Source organism: Phyllopteryx taeniolatus, unplaced genomic scaffold (genome assembly GCF_024500385.1).
Source record: "Phyllopteryx taeniolatus isolate TA_2022b unplaced genomic scaffold, UOR_Ptae_1.2 contig_26, whole genome shotgun sequence".
In the NCBI taxonomy this organism is placed as follows: domain Eukaryota; kingdom Metazoa; phylum Chordata; class Actinopteri; order Syngnathiformes; family Syngnathidae; genus Phyllopteryx; species Phyllopteryx taeniolatus.
The window spans coordinates 315,529-335,934 of record NW_026903184.1 but is presented as its reverse complement, the minus strand read 5'-3'; the positions used below and the strand labels follow the sequence as shown (position 1 = coordinate 335,934).

Here is a 20,406-nt window from a genome sequence, read left to right as displayed (position 1 = left end):
CGGTTTAGACTGGGCTGTCATAATCTTGCAGAGACGTGCAGCCGGCATATTTAACAAAAGGGGCTGTCTCTGCCGTGCCCGTGAACACAGCTGACTTTATTCGCCCCCAATCAAAGCATCTTATTTCATTCATTCCCTTTAAGTGAGGTGCACTGAAGGTCTTGCATGCATGAAGAGAGCAATCCGTACGTCGCCGGAGCATTGTCACTTGGCCGATGTGGCAACAGGCAGCGTATTAAATACAGGATGAGCTGGTGATAACTGCGGCCGACTTAAATATGTCTGCGGACCTCATGAATCTATACCCACCTATGCACGATCGTTCGTGCATGTGCACCCCCCATAGCTGCGTGCTGGTCAGTAGAATGATTTAAAAAAAGAGGTAATGATGATGCGTTCAATGAATTGCTCCCCTACAATGACTCAAGAGAGTTCAATGTCCGCTGTTCACATATGTATGAATGAAATACGTCTGCACGATCGTTCGTGCATGTGCCCCTCCCCCTCCCCCATAGCTGCATGCTGGTCAGTGGGGTGATTTAAAAAAAAGGGCTAATAATGATGATAATAATGATGATGCGTTCAATGACTTGTTTCCTACATGGATTCAAAAGGTTCGACGTCCGCTGTTCACATATTTATGAATGATAACACCCAACATTTCCGTGAAGATGCATCACTGAAAATAGTGCCCGCAGTCACCAAATTGTCACATGCGCTGGGCGAAAGCCGAAGGACACACCCTCGCTGCACCGACACCAACCAGCTTAGCGCAGACCGGTCTGCCAAATAGGCAAACATGCGCAGCAAGCCTTGTGTTGGCACGAATGTCAAGATGTACACCATTTGCGCTCCAACACACATTGCGTAGTCTACAAATATAGAGAGCCCCAAGAACTTGGATTCTATTCTAAATAGCGCAAATCCGGCATACTGCATGTGGATCACTGCGATAAGATTGGTCATTCGACCAGATTGTGGTATTCTCGTAGACGTGCACAGCCTGTGTATTTAATAAAAGGTGCTGTCTGTGTTTATGTGCTGGTGGGTGTAAACATTGCCGGCTTCATTTGCTACCAGCGTAAGCACCTAATTCTTTCATTTCCTTTAAGTGAGGCACAATGATGCATGGAGAGAGCAATCTGTGGCATTGTCACTTAGCCATGTGGCAAAAGACTATGTCATGAAATATACAGGATGACCTGGTGCTATACCTACTGACCGTGGGCGATTAAAATACTGTATGTATGTCTGCGGAATGAATGTATCCCCAACCATGCACAATCGTTCATGCATGTGCCCTACCCCACATACATGCTGGCCAGTGGGGTGATTTAGACCAATAAAAGTGGGTTAACAATGATGATAATAATGATGATTTGTTCAATTGACTGCTGGAATGATTCAGAGAGTTCAATGTCCACTGTGCACATATTCATCAATGAAATACATCTAATCCATCCCACATGTCTGTGGAGCTGTGTATTTGTCTAATCACTCTGCGAGGAGGTGGGCTGGAGCCTGCGTTGGTACTTTCATGGACCGATGTACCCCCAGTGCATTTTAAATATGACGTACTTCAACACTCTAATCAAAGCCGGTCCTTTCATTCCCTTCAAAAGCGGCGCAAATACTCTTGCATATGGTGATGTCATAAATGCAGAAGAGGGGCCGTGCGAGACTGGAGCATTGAACGTTTAGAACGCAGTATTATTAAATATAGAATGAGCTGGTGAAACATCGTTGGTGACTTAAATGTGTCTGCGGACCTTACACCCCCTCAAACGATCGTTCGTCAGTCACCAAAATATCACACACACCCCCCCTAAGCCAGCACCGCCCAGCTTGGCGCATGCCTTTCTGCCAAATAGGGAAACGCGCAGCGAGCCTTGCGCTGGGACCAATATCAAGATGCACACCATCTGCGCTGTGGCGCACATTGCACAATCTACAAATATAGAGCCCTTTTTGTTTGGAAGCATAGATCATTTTACAGTTGAGACTATGTGAGTCCCGGGATGCACATGTCATGGAAACAATGAGTCGCAGCCCTAGAACAATGAGTCCCTGCAATGTATCATCACGTTACACTGATACAGTAATCCTCCGCTACATCACGGTTCTTCCTTTGCGGTCCTGCTAGATTGTAGTTTTTTATACTGTTTGTACAATATTTTTGTGTTATCCATTGCTCTTGCTCTCTCTCAATATACTTACTATCTGTGTTTAGACCTACATGCAAATTTCTTAAAACAATATATTTTCCCAAAAACTTTCACAATAAACAATAGTATTGTTGATGAATTGTACACATCTTACAAATTCTGCCCTGGTAATCAAACATATGAGCACAACTGTGTAATATTTTCTCATTCACTAAATAAAAGTAGGGCGGCATTTCACAATAAGAGCAAGTAAATAAAAAGAGAAAGTTATACGTGTTCAAATAAAGTGCGTTACCAGAAAAATAAAGTTTGAGTTTCCCCTTTTCTGTTTGGCAACTTGACACAACAGTGAGGTTTCAAATAATTCTACATATTTTAATTTAACAAATCTTAACAACTGAACCGTTTCAGAAGTTATGTTTGTTCAAAACAAAGTTCTGTCGGAGGTGGGAGGTGAAACTCCCTCTGACAGGAGATTCTGCCAGACTTTCCCAGCAGACCCTCACAATACGTTTGGGCCTGCCACGTCGGACCGGCATCTTCCCCCACCATCGGAGCCAACTCACCACCAGGCGGTGATCAGTTGACAGCTCCACCCCTCTCTTCACCCAAGTGTCCAAGACGTGCGGCCGCAAGTCCGATGACCCGACCACAAAGTCGATCATCGATCTGCGACCTAGGGTATCCTGGTGCCAAGTGCACGTGTGGACACCGTTATGCTTGAACATGGTGTTCGTTATGGACAAGAGGAGAGGAGGGTCCGTCGGGAAGTCGTATCTCAGATTCAGGAGGAGCAGTGTGGTTTTTGTCCTGGCCGAGGAACAGTGGACCAGCTCTACACCCTTGGCAGGGTCCTCGAGGGTGCATGGGAGTTCGCCCAACCAGTCTACATGTGTTTTGTGGACTTGGAGAAGGCGTTCGACCGTGTCACTCGGGGAGTCCTGTGGAGGGTGCTTCGGGAGTATGGGGTATCGAACCCCATGATACGGGCTGTTCGGTCCCTGTACGACTGGAGTCAGAGTTTGGTCCGCATATCCGGCAGTAAGTAAGACTCGTTCCCGGTGAGGGTTGGACTCCGCCAAGGCTTCCCTTTGTCACCGATTCTGTTCATAACTTTTATTGACAGAATTTCAAGGCACAGCCGAGGCGTAGAGGGGGTCCTGTTTGGTGGCCTCAGTATTGCATCTCTGCTTTTTGCAGATGATCTGGTTCTGTTGGCTTCATCAAGCCGTGACCTCCAACTCTCACTGGAGCAGTTCGCAGCCGAGTGTGAAGCGGCTGGGATGAGACTCAACAAATCCAAATCTGAGACCATGGTCCTCAGTTGGAAATGGGTGGCGTGCCCTCTCCAGGTCGGGGATGAGATCCTGCCCCAAGTGGAGGAGTTTAAGTATCTTGGGGTCTTGTTCACGAGTGAGGGAAGAATGGAACGGGAGATCGACAGGCGGATCGGTGCAGCGTCTGCAGTGATGCGGACTTTGTATTGGTCCATTGTGGTAAAGAAAGAGCTAAGCCGAAAGGCGAAGTTCTCAATTTACCGGTCGATCTACGTTCCTACCCTCACCTATGGTCACGAGCTGTGGGTCGTGACCGAAAGAACAAGATCCCGGATACAAGCGGCCGAAACAAGTTTCCTCCGCAGGGTGTCCGGGCTCTCCCTTAGAGATAGGGTGAGAAGCTCGGTCATCAGGGAGGATCTCGGAGTAGAGTCGCTGCTCCTCCATATCGAGAGGAGCCAGATGAGGTGGCTGGGGCATCTGATTCGGATGCCTCCCGGACGCCTCCCTGGTGATGTCCCACCGGGTGGAGACCCCGGGGACGACCCAGGACACGCTGGAGAGACTACGTCCTTCGGCTGGCCCGGGAACGCCTCGGGATCCCCCCGGAAGAGCTAGATGAAGTGAAGTCTGGGCGTCCCTGCTAAAGCTACTGCCCCCGCTAGAAAATGGATGGATGTATGGATGTTTGTTCAAAACATTTCTTTTGTTACATAATGACGTTTCACATTTTACAGTGTCATGAAAAAGTATTGGCCCTGACTCAAAGTTTTATATTTTTTGCATAGTTTCTCCACTTTAATGTTTAAGATCATCAAACAAATGTAAATTTCAGACAAATATAACCAAAGTGAACTTTAAATGCTGTTTTTTAATTGTAATTTCATTTACTAACAAAAAAAAAAAAGATTAAACTTTTGGCCCTGTGGGAAAAAGTACTGGCCCCCTAAACCTAATAACTGGTTGAGCCTTCCTCAACAGCAACAACTGAAATCAAGTTTTCTATGACTGGCAATGAGTCTTTCACATCTCTGTGGAGATATTTTGGCCCACTCTTCCTTGCAGAATTGTTTGAATTTATCAAAAATGGAGGGTTTTCAAGCATGAACTACCTTTTTAAGGTCATGCCACTGCATTTTAATCGGATTCAAGTCTGGACTTTGACTAGAGCACTCCAAAACCTTTATTTTGTTTTTTAAAGCCATTCATAAGTTGACTTGCTGGTTTTGGATCGCTATCCTGCTGCAGAACCCAAGTGCGCTTCAGCTTGAGGCCACAAACTGATGGCTGAACATTCCCCTTCAGGGTTTTCTGTTAAAGAGCAGAATTCATGGTTCCATCAATCACAGCAAGTTGTCCTGGTCCTGAAGGAGCAAGCAGCCCAAGACCATCACACTACCACCACCATTTTTAAATGTTGGTATGATGTTCTTTTTCTGAAATGGTGTGCTACATTTACACCCAATGTAACGAGACACACATGTAGCGGACATGCGCGCTGCAACTTTGAGGCGCCATAGAGACTAGCGACCACCTGAGAACCCCCACTCCTCCACGCTGCCCTGCTATGTGACGGCGACTAGGACAGGGCCTGGTATACGTCAAGTGGACCTTAACCTAATTAGCAGCTTCCCGTCAAATCATGATTCCTGTCTTCAAAATACCCCTCCCCGGACCAAATGGTTGGGGAAGACTATGTGGTTAATATTCACCCATGCGCGTGAGGCTCCACCCACTGGCGTTGAGAGGAACTGCAACCGGCAGAACTTGTGGACGTGCCTTTGATGTTTGTTAACGGAAGATAAAATGTCCGTTTTTATATCTTGCAAACTCGGGTTCCAATAAAATATTCTAAATGCATGCCTTTGTGTCTGTGTCCCCATTCTCACTTTGACAGGTCCTCTGCAAGATTTTGAAAGCTGTTCATGATTTGAAATCAAACAGTACGCGTAACAGTCCGAAATGTTGTATTGAACAATAAGCAACCGATCTGCCACAACCAAAGTTTAAAGAATGATTATATGCGTGGGAGTACAAAATTGGGAGTGTTTGAGATTAATATTGTTTTAAAACCCATTTACTCAAATTTGTAGACAAGTTTCAGGCTGGTGGGCGTGGTCTTCTCCAAGTCAGCACTCCCTCTTCTTACGCCCCGACCCTGGGGTATTTAACTCTAAACTCACACCTTTTTCGGAGAGTTGGAGTAGAGTTGGAGTTACGTTGAACTTGAGTTGAATTGAGTTGAGGCTTCTTTTTCCTTCTCCTAGTACCTGTGCTGGCAGCTCGCCAGCTGGGTGGCCTCCGGCCACCCCTCCCCCTTCTTTTGTTCCTTTTTTGTCCTCTGGCACCACCGGGTGCCACCATGTGCGCGAACGCCCGCCACAACTAAGCTGGTGGCGTTTTCAATCAAAGAAGTCGACCATGCGGTTCCGATCGCTTTCCCTAGCCAGGATCGGTCGGCGGAGCCTCAACGAGCAACTGCCAGCATCCCGGACGGATCCCGCAAGCCTCTGAGGGCCAGAGCTCTGCCCGCCACCAGGTCAATCGGCAGGGAAGTTATGAGCGCATCCCAAACGGGACAACAACTTTCCTGTCCTAGTTCTTTTTGTACATCTGTTTTTTCTTCAACCCAACCTGCTTCTTTCCCGCCTGAGGTCCGGAGGAAGACCACCCCAAAGACCAGCTGATCAGCGTTTGTGAGTCGACACTCCAATCCTTACTATGATGTACAACATCAGTGCGTAATAATAGTGAGGAAATTACGAGCTTCGTACGAAATCCCAACTTTGCCTTCTCTCGCTCTGACTCAACGCATTAAGTGCTCACACGCTCATTTATTTTAGCCCAGCGACCACACACGATGTACACTTTTCCAATTTCGTATGCCTTGTTTTCTTTATTTCGTTTACCCTTTATGTTATTTGCTTGATGTAGTTGTAGTTGTGTGTTTCATTAAATATACCATAAAATTCCACTCGTGGTCGTATTTTGTGTGTGTTCTGAATAGTAAACCTAGGATCAGTAAACCTCTGTAACCTAGGACTCAAAATTTTGTAGAGTGTAGCAACCTCCAGATCATGAGACTGATTTAAAAAGGTTTGTCGTCATTTCGCCTAAAGTTAAACTTGAAAAATTTGACGTGGTGCTCTTTTCGAGACATTAGTTTGATTTTAACAATCAAATCAAATTTACGATAAACCGGAAGTAACGCAAACGTCGCTCCCGGATTATTACTTTATCCTAAATTAATTACAATTCTTACTTCATACATAATCGCTACACACACCTTCCAAAAAGCTCAGCTTTCATCTCATCAGTCCATATAATATTCCCCCAAATGTCTTGGGAATCATTCAGTTTTTTTTTTTTTGTTTTTTTTTTGTAAAAGTAAGACGACCCTTTATGTTCTTTTTGGTCAGCAGTGGTTTTCGCCTTGGAACCCTGCCATGGCTGACATTTTTGCTGTCTCTTCCTTATTGTCATGAACACTGACCTTAACTGAAGCAAGGGATGCCTGCTGTTCTTTAGAAGTTGTCCGGAGTTCCTTTGTGGCCTGGATTTGGCGTTGCCGTTTTCTTGGTGTAATCTTTGCAGGCTGGCCACTCCTGTTCACCACTGTTCCATGTTTTCTCCATGTGAGCATAATGGCTCTCCCTATGGTTCGCTAAAGCTTTAGAAATGGCTTTTGTAACCCTTTCCAGACTGATAGATGTCAATTGCTTTATTTCTCAACTCTTCTGCAATTTCTTCGGATCGTGTCATTTTGTTGCAGCTTTTTTAGATCTTTTGTTCGACTTGATTTTGTCAGGACAGATTGAGTGATTTCTTGATTGAACAGGTTTGGAGGTAATCAGGCTTGCGTGTGATCAGTGAAAATTAACCAAAAATTGTGATTAGCCACAATTAAGTTATGATTAAACAAGGGGGATAATTACTTTTTCACATAGGGCCAGGTAACTGATCATTTTTTTTCCTTAATAAATTAAATCATGATTTTAAAACAGCGTTTTAGGTTTAGGTTGTATTTGTCTGCTATTTACATTTGTTTGATGATCTTAAACATTACAGTGGGGAAACTATTCAGGTGGATCTGCTCAACGTGCTTGGCGCAATACATTAAAATGTGAAGGAAGATATTTTGGTCACCACTCGGTAGTGGAATATGTTAAACAAAATATTGTCATACAGATGTTCAGGCTGTGACTGTTATGAAACAAGAAGGGATTTTTTGGAACATGTACAAGGGAGCGGCACGGTGGGTGACTGGTTAGAGTGTCAGCCTCACAGTTCTGAGGACCGGGCTTCAATCCCCGGCCCCACCTGTGTGGAGTTTGCATGTTCTCCCCGTGCCTGCGTGGGTTTTCTCCAGGCACTCCGGTTTCCTCCCACATCCCAAAAATATGCATGGTAGGTTAATTGACAACTATAAATTGCCCGTAGGTGTGAATGTGAGTGCGAATGATTGTTTGTTTGTATGTGCCATGCGATTGGCTGGCAACCAGTTCAGGGTGTACCCCGGCTCCTGCCCGATGATAGCTGGGATAGGCTCCAGCACGCCCGCGACCCTAGTGAGGAGAAGCGGCTCAGAAAATGGATGGATGGATGTACAGGGGAGTTATTATTATTATTAGTCCTTATTTACTGTTTTGTGGCAAAGGAAATTTGATGTGCAAAATTTTGATGCCCTGCACCCGTCATATAGTATGGTGAAAGAAAAAGCTTTTAACAGATTCACTGCCATTGATGGATTTAGAAGTCAAATATCCATGTTAACTGGGAAGGCTGGCAGTGAATGAGTTAATGTCCCACGTTCAAGACCTTACAGACCAAGGTTGAACTCAACTGGATGATGAAAGCTGTAGGACAAGTTCCCGAAAGTATGACCCATGTGAATGTGCAAAAATATGCCACAATTGCACATTCCAAAAAAATCCTAACTCACTTACTGTTGACTTTTTGTGCCCCCCAATTTTGGTAGCAAAACACAGATGAGGTAATGTACAAACCAATTGCTGAGATATAGCTTAAAACTTTTTCTTCATCTCTTTTGGCCAGATCTTTTGGGCAGGGCTAAAAACTAGCCCTGTGACATCATGGGGCTGGGGCGTATACTTTTTAGCATGAGGCCCTCAACCACTATATAAACACACCCCTTACCACTCCCCTTATTCCATGCAGTGGCCGTTTGGCAGAATTGCCACTTCCTCATTCCTTTTAACTTGAACACATTACCACCGGTATGGCGTGCAACTGGCCGTCAAACTTTGCTCATAACTAAAAAAAAATACATCTTGCCTGAAACGTAATGTGTGCTGTGTTATTTGGGCTCAGTGTCGTGCTGTCTGGCACCAAGTGAGTTTTGTTGAGTTGGCAACGGTGAACCGGACAGGATCCGCCAACAGCAGTTAGAGAAGCCGCCAGAGTTCCAAAACAACAGCGTTAGCCTCAGAGTTGCCAGCCACACATCATGGGGTGAGGAGGAGGAGGAGGAGGGGAAAAAATTCATCAAGTGGGACCGGTGCACGTCGCGCAGCTGTGGCTGCTTATGGCACAGCCATCATTATCCCGCTGAATTTCAAAAGAAAGGAAAATTGTCCTGCCAGCGTGGCTTATGGTCATAATGCCCGCTCAGCGGCTGCTTCTCTACAGCCCGTGAGACAGTGTGCAATCTCTGTCGCTGTAAATTCTCCTCCCCTCGCTTAGGAGCTATGAAAGAAGGCACTTATTTGATTGACAGTTGAAAGAGAGAATTTAGCGACGCACCCACAGCATCTGCAAGCTGAAAAAAATTGTCGAAATTCTTGAACATTTTGAAGCCTGATTTCAATCAAATCCTTTGCAAAAAAATTTCAGTCCGGCTTAACAACACTCTTTTCTCTTATGTGTCAAATTTACAAGACATTTTTTTTTGTCGGCACAGTGGCCAACTGGTTAGCACATCCGCCTCACAGTTCTAAGGACCCAGGTTCATATCCGGCCTCACCTGTGTGGAGTCTGCATGTTCTCCCCATGCCTGAGTTTTCTCCGGGTACTCCGGTTTCCTCCCACATCCCAAAAACATGCATGGTAGGTTAATTTAAGTCTTTAAATTGCCCGTAGGTGTGAATGTGAGTGTGAATGGTTGTTTGTTTATATGTGCCCTGCGATTGGTTGGCGACCAGTTCAGGGTGTACCCCGCCTCTCACCCGAAGATAGCTAGGATAAGCTCCAGCACGCCTGCGACCCTTTTGAGGATAAGCGGTACGAAAAATGGATGGATTTTTTTGGTCTGTTTGGGGGCACCTTAAGTCTTCCAGCGTGTCTATGAATTGGCTGTATCTGCGCGTCCTGTTTACCATTACCTTTAAATAGCACACACAAACACTCAGCACACCCAAAAGACTGCTCTGGGGGACGCCAGGACCAATTGCTGCAGTACGCTTAAATGACACAAACGCAAGAAAATGCAGAGTTGAAAGGAGTTTTATCATAGGTGAGCTTAGTTAAATCTTGTGACTAGCTCCAAGTCAGCCTTTAAATCATTCAGGAATCTAATATCCCTTCCAATCAAAATCAATCAACGATAAGATGCAACGATTATTTTAGCTGTGAATAATTTATGGAGGTGCTGTCTGTCATTGGAGCAGGGTGGGAGGAGGGAGCAGGTTGAAGCACTCTCTCACTCGGCTGATCAGGTGCCAACCTGGATGTTTGCTGGCACGGCTTCTGACGATGGCAGCTGCAGAGTGCAGTCACGTCAATAGGCTAAATGCAGACCTTTGTTCCAGAAATGTGAGCGACAACCGTGTTTGTGTCAACAAGTGTGTTTGTGGCACACGTGTGACAGTCGGTAAAAGAAGCAACAAAGTCCACCGCAACGTCGAGCAAGACTTTCCTGCGGAATCATTATTTTGGGGTAATAAAAAGAAGACAAAGATCTGCTATTTCCAATGTCTAGTTTGGTGCAAACACTGTGAGTGAAGTGTTGGGATTCTTTTTTTAATTGCTGTTTTTAATTTATTGTACTGGAGGAAGTTTCCGTCTCTTTTTTGAAATTATTGGAACAATTTCTCGCATGTCATAAATATATTATTGTTTAGTCATTATTGTAGGTACTCAATTCCACCGTTCCCGTGCTAAAATAAAGAAGTATTTTGTTCATTTCAAAATCTGTATCATGACAGGGCAACACGGTGGTCAACTGGTTAGAGTGTTTGCCTCACAGTTCTGAGGACCGGGGTTCAATCCCCGGCACCGCCTGTGTGGAGTTTGCATGTTTTCCCCGTGCTTGCGTGGGTTTTCTCCGGGCACTCTGGTTTCCTCCCACATCCCAAAAACATGCATGGTAGGTTACTTGACAACTCTAAATTGCCTGGAGATAATTGAGATTCTGTAGCGTCTAGACTTTTCCACCGGGCCGTTAAGGTGGAAAATCGGGTTCTTAAAACAGTTATGGCGTTTGAGGCTTGTAGCAATAAATGGGAATTTGAGAGTTTCTTATTGCGATTTATCTGTTGCAATTCTAGCCAAGATTGATGTTTGTTCCTCATTGTGGTGTCTAATTTTGATAAGTTATTTCAATTGTTTGGCTAAATAATAGTGTTTAAAGTTGGGAGCATTTAGTGAATGTACTGAACTGAATCAGTTTATGAAATGATTCGTTCTTTGAGCTTGACCGCCGCCCACTGCCGTGAGTCGGTTGGGAGCTGAAACGGAACTGCTGAAGCATTCTGTCACTCATGTGAATCTTCAGCAAATTACCAGCCAGCGTGCAGGCAGGGGCGGGACTTCATTCAATGTAGTCATTCGCCAGCATTGTCACTTACTTCGGCGAATGACCAATGAGCAGCTTGCACGGCACTGCCTGAAGCGTCAGGCGGGGGAGGGACTTAATTGAACTGAATCTACTAGTGTATTGAAGAACTGAAGAGTGATTCGTTCGTTGAACTTCTTCGTTCGTGATCCGCTAAGGAGCGATGCAGTAAATGGTAAATGGACTGCACTTATATAGCACTTTATCTACACCATCACAGTTCCCAAAGCGCTTTACAAAGCCTCACATTCACCCATTCACACACACATTAATACACCAATGGGCGGCTGCTGCCATGCAAGGCACTGCCAGGCCCACTGGGAGCAAATTAGGGTTGAGTGTCTTCGCCCAAGGACACTTCGGCATACGGACAGTCAGAGCCAGGATTCGAACCAGCTACCCTTCGGTGACTGGACAACCCACTCTACGTACTGAGACTAGTACAATGAGTGATTCTTTTGTGCAAGGAACAACATACTACGCAGTGAACGTACTCATGAGTTATTTTTGCTCATAACTAAAAAAAAATACATCTTGCCTGAAACGTAATGTGTGCTGTGTTATTTTGGCTCAGTGTCGTGCTGTCTGGCACCAAGTGAGTTGTGTTGCGTCCTGAATAGCTTTCACTAGCAGCCGTTTTGTTCAAGCTAATGGCTAATGTTGAGTCAGTCAAGCACATGGAAACAAGCGCACACACGAGGCGTGGGTCGGATGGTGTCTCCATAATCTTAACAGAGTACACATAAAGTCATGAGAGGACAGGAGACCGACGTGAGTTTCATTCGCCAGTGCAACGCAAGCTGAAGCGGCAGCAGCAGGGAGTTTAATGGGAGATATTTATTTGAAGAGATTAATAAGAAATTAAAAATAAAACGTATATATTTACACATACATATCACCCTCTCTGTGTCTCTAATGCAATGCATGCTTTTTGTGTAATAATAATAATAAAAATAATACATTAAACTTCTACATCTTCAACTTCTCAAGACACTCAAAGACACTTTACACTAATCAGATGACAATAACAGTAAAGTGAGTGAGCAGGAAGCCCGGGTGGCAGGTGCTGGTGTCAGCGATGATGTCCACCTCGGTGGAATGCAGAAAAGTCACGCCGGCCAGCGAGGGCCTAGCTGGACGTAAGGGGATGGGGAAGGATGTTCGGTAGCTGAGCTCGCTGCACGCATGTTCACGCATCACAACCTAAGATCTCGTGTTCGAGATCTTGCTGAGAGAGAGATAATTGAGCTTAATTTTTTTTATTATTTTTAAATTTCCCCGCCTTTCCCAGTTTACAATAAGTGACAACAACAACGCATAGTCCTTCGGTGAACATGTTGAGTGAACGTGAACCTCAGGGTTTGATCATTAATTGAATGAGGAAGTACTTGAATGATTTTGTGAAAAAGACCTGAACGATTCGGTGAACAAATCTTTTGAATGGATCTTTTTAACAAACTGATTCTAATGATTCAGGACACTTAAAAGAACTGTCATGCCGATTACTAGATGCCACTACAATGTAGTGACTACACTGCTGGCTAATGATTCAAGTCTTAATAAATTTTTTTGCATGAGCAAAAACTTAATGCAGTGTACGAGAACACCAATCAGAATGACCGGCTGCTTGAAAACCTTCAAACATAAGAGTACAATTCAAAGACAGAAGACTCATATTGAGGTAATTCAGTGAGACAAATTATGTTGTCTGTATATAGTAAGATAGTGAGGTAGAGGCCTGCTCTCAACTGATGAATCACAGGAGCATGACTGCAAAGAAACCATTGAAACAAAGTCAGATACACAGAAATCACCAAAACCTCAGACATAGAGAGTCAATTGTTCTAAACTGAAACAGCATATCATTATGGACAATGCACACCAGTGAACTCTGCGCGCCATTCTGACCTGATACTACACTCTGACACATAAACAAAGTCAAGTTTTGCGGGCCAAATCCAGCCTGCGATGCAGTTATTTTATGTGGCCTGCAAAATCTGACCAGACTTGTCAATTGAAAACTAAGCGTTCCCCGCCAATGACGAGAAAACTCATACATTGTTTTTTTGATGGGGAGAGGCTAAGAAAGGCTAGGTGCAACGCCACTGTGACTTTGAAGCTTGGAATGAATTTCTCTGCCATGAAAATCCCCAGCAGCATCTTGGATGAGAGGTCAGTCAATACCTAAAAAAAAGGAAGTGAGGCGGAGACTTGCTGAAGCAGTGCTGAAGATGAGAGAAACGTGGATAAAACAGAAAAATGAAGAAATACAGACAGCTAACGATGGAGCAGAATATCTTCAGGGACAAAACAAATAAAAAGAGGTCATCATGTTTGATGGATGACGATGGCGATCACAGAAGGAAAAAAATGATAACGCTGTAAGGTAGCAGATGCTCATGTCCTGATGCTTTGGACAGAAACAAAAGAGGTAAGAGCTCATTAGCTTGCTTGCTAACTTCCTTAGCTTCACCAATCCCCCCCCCCCTCCTCCCTCACATTCACACTACTCAGTCTACTAAGCACTGTTGCCAGTATTAATATGTCTACAGATCATGCACCCTGTAGATGTGGAGTAAAGATGGCTCGAAGGACTAGATAGACTTCTTTATTGTCATTCTTTTAGTTATAAAAAGTCATGCACACACACACACAAAAGTTGAGCAATGAGGAGAAAATGACTACTGTAGTAACACTTGTAAATGTAAGTGGATAAAGTGCAGGAAAATATGTGTGTGGTGAGGAAAGGTAAAAAAAAAAAGTATTGTGTTACTGCAACAGTAAAACATTTTGTGGTATTTATAATTGTTTATAATGTTTCTAGAATTTACAGATGATGCACCCAGCAGTAAGGTGACAAAGGTCCCTCCTCCGGTTGGCAGAACAAACAAGGAAGGTAAAAATAAATAAATAAATAAATGTTTCTCAATTTCACACAGCAGCAACAAAATATACACTTTTTTTACGGTAATCGTATATATTTCTTTAATAATTAATTTTATAGTATGTGCATCCAGACGAGAGCTCCCTCCCACTCTCACTGGCAGTACAAAGATTTATTTTAAATTTAAAAAAAAATATTTTGTATCCACGTCACACTACAACATTAAAAAATATATTTTTTAAAATTGTATTTTATGGTATTTGTAAATATTTCTATAATTTACAGGCTGTGTATCCTGCCAGAGGTAGGGATAAATCTGACTGGCATGAGGCTGACTGCCGGCCAAATAAGATCCCCTTCACTGCAACCCCTTGGACACCTAAACTCTACCGCAGACTTGGATTCTGATGAGCCTGCTGACTTCTTGGAACTGTTACTCACAGACGAGCTGGTCAAACACATTGTGGACCAGAGAAGCCTACATTTTCTGGAGTATGTTGAAGCACACCACAGCAGTCTGCCCCATTGCAGAGGAAAAGACACACAGGCAGATGGACACACACACAACACAACCAGTCTCTCTCACTCACACATGCGCATATGCACACACATATACTAGCCCTTTGTCAGTGTTTATATTGTTGTAGTAGTAGTGTTGTACTGTTTAGATATTTGAGGTAACAAAAAAGCAAAAAATATTAGCGTTTAAGTTAAAGTTTTGCTTGAAATGCAACTTGTCACAAAAAGTTAATTTTCTCAGTTTTATACTTGGAAACTGGCTTTTTGGTGAAAATTACCTATGTTCAACTGCTGATTAGTGAATAACTGAAAAAGGTAGAAATAAACCTTTTTTCTGATGAAAGAAGAGGGTTTAATATTTATTTTGGTAGGTTCCAATTTATATAGTCATAGAACACAATATTCTGTAGGCCTTGAAAGATGAGTCAAAATCTTCTAATCTTCTTCTTTTCCTTTCGGCTTGTCCCGTTAGGGTTAGGGTTAGGCCACAGCGCGTCATCCTTTTCCATGAGAGCCTATCTCCTGCATCCTCCTCTCGAACACCAACTGCCATCATGTCTTCCCTCACGACATCCATCAACCTTCTCTTTGGTCTTCCTCTAGCTCTCTTGCCTGGCAGCTCCATCGTCATCATCCTTCTACCAATATACTCACTCTCTCTCCTCTGGACGTGTCCAAACCATTGAAGTATGCTCTCTCTAACTTTGTCTCCAAAACATCGAACCTTGGCTGTCCCTCTGATGAGCTCATTTCTAATTTTATCCAACCTGGTCACTCCGAGAGCGAACCTCAACATCTTCATTTCCGCCACCTCCAGCTCTGCTTCCTGTTTTCTCTTCAGTGCCACTGTCTCTAATCCATACATCATGGCTGGCCTCACCACTGTTTTATAAACTTTGCCCTTCATCCTAGCAGAGACTCTTCTGTCACATAATAAATCTTCTAATACAGGTGGCAATATGGGTTGGCCACTCAGAAAACATTACCAGTTAAGTGATGGTGTTGGAAAATAGGAATAATTCTTAAAATGTCTTTGAGAAGATGAGGCAGAAGTAAGGCATTTCTACAACTGACGTAACGGCTTTTGATCATTACACATGGAAAGAGAGACAAACGGGTACATACTTTACAGGTATGTCTTTGCTGTGCGAAAGTATCTGTGTTCGAAAATAAAACCCGCATCTGTACTTTCAAACCAAACATTGACAACTTTGAAATAATCAAAAGCAACAAATGGTCCACGATTTATCCATCCATCCATTTTCTCCTCACTAGGGTCGCGGGCATGCTGGAGCCTATCCCAGCTGTCATTGGGCAGGAGGCGGGGTACACCCTGAACTGGTTGCCAGCCAATCACAGGGCACATAGAAACAAACAACCATTCGCACTCACAGTCATGCCTACGGGCAATTTAGAGTCTCCAATTCATGCATGTTTTTGGGATGTGGGAGGAAACCGGAGTGCCCGGAGAAAACCCACGCAGGCACGGGGAAAACATGCAAACTCCACACAGGCGGGGCCGGGGATTGAACCCAGGTCCTCAGAACTGTGAGGCTGACGCTCTAACCAGTCGCCCACCGTGCCGCCGGTCCACGATTTATGTGTGATTAAATTTTCATATATTTATAATACCTACTAGTATATTAGTTATTTTATCTGTTTTCAGCTGTAACAGGTGATCTCAGTAGGTTAACTCAGTGATTCCCAACCAGTCTGCACACCTGAAGAGCACTCACGGCACACTCATGTGCCCCGCGGGAAATTATCAAATTTTACTTAATTGCTCATGAAATTATTTTGTTCCAAAAAATAATGTTATCTTTATTCATGTATGCCAGTGAGGCATAGTGACAGACAGAACAAATCTTCTATTAGACCACTTTTTGTGACATTTTTGTTTGTGGGAGTGCTGTGAGATTTTTCAATTGTAAAATATGTGCCTTGGCTCCATGAAGGTTGGAAATCACTGGGTTAACTTCACGAATAGCTCACCACAACATGGTAGTTCAGAATGATTTGGTGTATCGTAATTTCTCGTGAATAATGTGCATTTTCCCCCCCCAAAAATTGTCAAAAGTCAATAGTGCGCATTATACAATACTGTCGGTATAGAGGAAAATGGAAAAAACTTTCACATTTTATAAATGCATGGTGCCATCTAGAGGTTATGAAAAAGCGGTATACTTTGCATTCCAATATGCCATCGCCACCTAGAGGTTATGAGAAAGGTGTACACTTCCATTCTAATATGCCACCGCCACCGAGAGGTGAGGAAAAAGGTGTAGCCTACACTTTCATTCCAATATGACAGGGGTACGTATGACTGCATATATGTACAGTTGTGCTCATGAGTTTACATACCCTGGCACAATTTGTGAAATTGTTTTTTTTTATAAATACGATCACTGAACAACAACCATCATTAATTTCTTTATGGTTATGTTTTATTTAATGATCATATTTTTCTGAAATGCTTTACAGTTTAATTTTAATCCCATTAAAATAAAATCTGTTTCGCCTGGCCCTTCATTTTTTCTTTAAAGAATTGTACAAATCTTGCCTGGGTAATCAAACACATGAGCACAACTGTGTGTTTTCTCATATAGTAGATAATAGTAGGGCTGTGAATTTCAAAATAAGAGCTCCTTTCGGCTTGTCCCTTTAGGGGTCGCCACAGCGCGTCATCCTTTTCCATGTAAGCCGATCTCCTGCATCCTCCTCTCGAACAACAACTGCCCTCATGTCTTCCCTCGCCATCAACCTTCTCTTTGGTGTTCCTCTAGCTCTCTTGCTTGGCAGCTCCATTCTCATCATCCTTCTACCAATATACTCACTATTTCTCCTCTGGACGTGTCCAAACCATCAAATTCTGCTCTCTGTAACTTTGTTTCCAAAACATCAAACCTTGGCTGTCCCTCTGATGAGCTCATTTCTAATTTTATCTAACCTGGTCACTCCGAGGGCAAACCTCAACATCTTCATTTCCGCCACCTCCAGCTCTGCTTCCTTTTGTCTCTTCAGTGCCACTGTCTCTAATCCGTAGGCCTCACCACTGTTATATAAACTTTGCCCTTCATCCGAGCAGAGACTCTTGTGTCACATAACACACCTGACACCTTCCTCCACCCGTTCAAACCTGCTTCGACCCGTTTCTTCACTTCCTGACCACACTCACCATTGCTCTGGACGGTTGATCCCAAGTATTTAAAGTCATCCACCCTTGCAATCTCTTCTCCCTGTAGACTAACTCTTCCCCCACCACCCCTCTCATTCATGCACATATATTAGGCTAATCTTCATTCCTTTGCTTTCCCGTGCATGCCTCCATCTTTCTAACTGTTCCGACACCTGCTACCTGCTTTCACTGCAGATCACAATGTCATCTGAAAAAACATCATGGTCCACGGGGATTCCAGTCTAACCTCATCTGTCAGCCTATCCATCACCACTGCAAACAGGAAGGGGCTCAGGGCTGATCCCTGATGCAGTCCCACCTCCACCTTTAATTCGTCTGTCACACATACAGCACACCTCACTTCTGTTCTGCTGCCCTCGTACATGTCCTGTATTATTCTAACATACTTCTCTGCCACTCCAGACTTCGCATGCAGTACCACAGTTCATCTCTGGGTACGCTGTCATAGGTGTTCTCTCGCACTAAAAAGACACAATGTAGCTCCTTCTGACCTTCTCTGTACTTTTCCATCAACATCCTCAAGGCAAATAATGCATCTGTGGTACTCTTTCTAGGCATGAAACCATACTGTTGCTCACAAATACTCACTTCTGTCCTGAGTCTAGCCTCCACTACTCTTTCCCATAACTTCATTGTGTGGCTCATCAACTTTATTCCTCTATAGTTCCCACAGCTCTGCACATCACCCTTGTTCTTAAAAATGGGCACCAGCACGCTTTTCCTCCATTCCTCAGGCATCTTCTCACGCGCTAGAATTCTATTGAACAAACTGGTCAAAAACTCCACAGCCACCTCTCATAGATGCTTCCATACCTCCACAGGAATGTCATCAGGACCAACTGCCTTTCCATTTTTCATCATCTTTAATGCCTTTCTAACTTCCCCCTCACTAATCATTGCCACTTCCTGGTCCACCACACGTCTACTCTCCCTTCTCTCTCATTTTCCTCATTCATCAACTCCTCGAAGTATTCTTTCCATCTAGCTAGCACACTGCTGGCACCAGTCAACATATTTCCATCTCTATCCTTAATCACCCTAACCTGCTGCACATCCTTCCCATCTCAATCCCTCTGTCTGGCCAACCTGTATAGATCATTTTCTCCATCTTTAAGGTCCAACCTGCCATACATGTCATCATATGCCTCTTGTTTGGCCTTTGCCACCCCTACCTTTGCCCTGTGTCGCATCGCAATGTATTTCTTTTGCCTCTCCTTGGTCCTCTCAGTGTCCAACTTCTTCTTAGCTAACCTTTTTCCTTGTATTATTTCCTGTACTGTGAGTTTCACCACCAAGTCTCCTTCTCTCCTTTCCTGCCAGAAGATACACCAAGTACTCTCCTGCCTGCCTCTCTGATCACCTTGGCTGCAGTGGTCCAGTCTTCTGGAAGCTCCTCCCGTCCACTGAGAGCCTGTCTCACCTCTTCCCGAAAAGCTGCACAACAATCGTCCTGTCTCAGCTTCCACCACATGGTTCTCTTCTCTGCCTTTGTCTTCCTAATCTTCTTCCCCACCACCAGAGTCATCTTACACACCACCATCCTATGCTGTCTAGCCACACTCTCCCGTACCACTATTTTACAGTTGGTAACCTCCTTCAGATTACATCGTCCGCACAAGATGTAATCCACCTGTGTGCTTCTACCGCCGCTCTTGTAGTTCACCCTATGTTACTGCCTCTTCTGGAAAAAAGTGTTCACTCCAGCCATTTGCATCCTTGTTGCAAAGTCTACCACCATCTGTCCCTCCAGGTTCCTTTCCTGGATGCCGTACTTACCCATCACTTCTTCATCACCCCTATTACCTTCACCAGCATGTCCATTACAATCTGCACCAATTACGACTCTCTCTCCGTCTGGGATGCTCAGAAATACTTCGTCTAGCTCCTTCCAGAATTTCTCTTTCTTTCGATCGAATATGACACCAAAGTTTCTTAATTAAGCTACCAGGGCGTATATTTTTTTAAAGTGACTCTAAATACTGTAGGTGGCAACCTTAGGAGCTAAGCTGTCAGGGGAACAATTAATACTATCTCTATCCCTCTGTCTGGCCAGCCTGTATAGATCCTTTTCTGCTTCTTTTGTGTCCAACAAGAGGCATATGATGACATGTATGGCAGATACATGTCATCATATGCCTCTTGTTTGGCCTTTGCCCTGTGTCGCATCTCAATGTATTCCTTTCGCCTCTTCTCGGTCTTCTCAGTGTCCCACTTCTTCTTAGCTAACCTTTTTCCTTGTATGATTTCCCGTACTGTGAGGTTCCACCACCAAGTCTCCTTCTCTCCTTTCCTGCCAGAAGATACACTAAGTCCTCTCCTGCCTGCCTTTGTGATCACCTTGGCTGCAGTGGTCCAGTCTTATGGAAGCTCCTCCTGTCCACCAAGAGCCTGTCTCACCTCTTCCCGAAAAGCTGCACAACACTCGTCCTGTCTCAGCTTCCACCACATGGTTCTCTGCTCTGCCTTTGTCTTTCTAATATTTCTCCCCACCACCAGAGTCATTTTACACACCCCCATCCTATGCTGTCAGAACACATTCTCCCCTACCACAACCTAACAGTCGGTAACCTCCT

The 20,406-nt window shown here is 44.2% G+C and overlaps 1 protein-coding gene and 1 long non-coding RNA gene across 9 annotated transcripts in view; one reads left to right on the top strand and one right to left on the bottom strand.

Moving 5' to 3' along the window:
- Positions 1 to 20,406, bottom strand: part of samd4a (sterile alpha motif domain containing 4A) — a 234,686-nt gene that overhangs the window by 140,065 nt on the left and 74,215 nt on the right. The gene's annotated exons all lie outside the window — the stretch shown is intronic.
- On the top strand, positions 12,932 to 14,539 carry LOC133473498 (uncharacterized). The gene is made up of 3 exons (XR_009787111.1): positions 12,932 to 13,665; positions 14,059 to 14,130; positions 14,404 to 14,539. It is a non-coding gene; the product is annotated as an uncharacterized LOC133473498 (long non-coding RNA).